The following is a 2,500-nucleotide window of genomic DNA, read 5'->3' on the forward strand; positions in this document are numbered from 1 at the left end:
AGCAGAACGCAGGTGTCTCGAGATGCTGAAAAAACAGCAACATGCAGCTATCTTGCACATGTTAACATTGGAAAACATCTGAAGCGTGAACAAACACAAAAATGTGTCCGGTGCGAATAGCCCCTTAGAAGGTAGATGTCTATGTAGGCAGTAGCTCACAATGTTTTACAACAGAACCAGAATGTTCTAAATGTTAGTTTATTAGTCAGGGTGAATAAATATTATACATCAGTCCCCCTAAAGCACCTGCACTGCCTGCTAAACTACAGCTGCTGCAACGTCCTGATGTCGTGCTTTAAATAGAAATGCTTTGGTTGTTGTCTTAAGTGCTTTACATCAGAATAGTTCCATGGAAACGAATGATAAAACTTCTAGCTCACTGGCCACATGCAACAAGCTTAATAATCTTTCACACATGCCACATCCATCTGCCAATCATCCAGTTAATAGCTCTCTTGGGCTCTGAGTGACAGCTCAATAGTGGGTCAGCAGGTGCAACAACTGGCTACACACAGCAATTATCACCACTGGTAAACACGCATGCGCTTATGCATCTAATCATGATTATGTGATGTATGATGTATCAATTTCAGTGTTGGACAGTAACAAAGTATTTTTAATTCGTTACTGTACTTAAGTACATTTTTCAGGGATCTGTACTTTATCACAGTATTTTTATTTTAGGAAACTTTTACTTTAACTTCACTACATTCAAAAGCATAATATCTCACATTTTTATCAGATGTGCCGTTCCTCGCAACTTTGAAATTAATAAATGAATAAATAATGTTAAATAAAATGTTTAAATGTCTTCTGTGCCTTCCTAGCAAAATGCACGATGACGGTATTTCAAGAACTCGCCGTCAAACTTGAAAAACACATCAAGGTAATTCATTTTTAATATTAAATTAATAAAACTGCCACGAATGCACTTGCTTGTTAGCAGTAATCTTATAAATGCACTCTGGCCAGTGCAAATGAGGTTGCAGGGTAATATAGGACATACAGAGAGAGCTATATAAAGAGCTGAGAACAGTTCATTAGGCCTATTTCTCTTTATATGCCAAAGAAAATATACTCATCTCTGTTTTAGGAATTATCAAGTCATAAAATGCAAGGCTAAAGCATGAAACCAGATTTGTCTAGATTTTATTGCAATCTACAATCTCATTCTGTTTAGCGTCTTCGGTCATTACAACAGTTCAGATCATTAAACACACGATGACCTAGCGGGGTATGTTGTCCTACAATTATTTAAACAGTAAAACAATTATGAAGCACAACATGACTGATAAAATAGCAAAGATAAAAAACATTGTTTGGCCAACACATATCGTAATAAATAATTCGTAAACAATTTAAAACACAATCTGCACTGACCTGACATTTATGAAGAATACTCGTCCTGAGAACACAGGTGAACCTTTTGGTTAATGTCTTCATTATTGGTGACCCTTGCTTTATTGTATGGCAGTACGGTTTTATAATATGAATGATCATATTGCATTCTCAATGTTGCATTATTTTAACCATACTTGTATTGTTTAGTACAGCGCTGTCATTTTACAATTTAAATGTGGAAAATACATTGTATGTTTGCAAAAATGTTTAGTAGCAATTAAAGATCATTCAGTTTCAGGTCAGGACTACTTCAGAGACCATCTGTGAGATCACTGTATGACATAATTTTCCAGCAAATCTGTTTATGTCATAGAGTTAGATTATTGCTGTACAATTTCCAATTTCCAGCAATTTCCAGCTTTTATTGCAAACTAAAAAATAAAAAAAAATTATTATTTTATATTTTTTATAGTGAAGAAAACTTAAATGCGAGAAAAATGTAAATATTTGGCACATATAAAGAATAATGCACAGCTGATGTCATGGCTGCATTGCCACCTCTGGGTGTGCATTATTTTTCAATCGTTCAATGCTCTGTCGCCAATTTTTCCTTACATATAATATAATAGGCCATAATATAATAGAATATAATCCTCTTTTGAATTGCTATGATGAGAGGTTTATTAAGGATTAAACTTGTTTTCAGCAACAAGTTGTGATGTGCCCACCTGCCAGTGGAGTGTCTAGACACCAGGGGGCGCTCAAGAGAAGGTGTAACAGTTGTATTCATGCATTTCCATAACACAAAATTATTACCAAAAACTGACCAAGACACCACTAAAGCCTTTGACCATTTAGAATCGGACCTAAAATCCATCCTCCTTCAGCCAGCATGTCCACATTTAGTTTGCTATTTATGCAGTAAACTCAGAGGTTATGTAAAAACTGGCAGATCCACGCCTGTCCACCCACTCAGTGCTCCAAAGTTCAGCACAATCTTTCTGAAACACCCACAGACCCAATGCGTCTGTTCTAGCACCTCAACACCCACAGTTTCACAAATGAAATCTGAACATTCCTGGCCGTCGTGATTCTTATCTATTAAAGTGAATGAAAGCAAAGCCAGATTATTCCAACTGCATTAATCATTCCTCTTTTA

Source organism: Myxocyprinus asiaticus, chromosome 26 (genome assembly GCF_019703515.2).
Source record: "Myxocyprinus asiaticus isolate MX2 ecotype Aquarium Trade chromosome 26, UBuf_Myxa_2, whole genome shotgun sequence".
NCBI lineage: Eukaryota > Metazoa > Chordata > Actinopteri > Cypriniformes > Catostomidae > Myxocyprinus > Myxocyprinus asiaticus.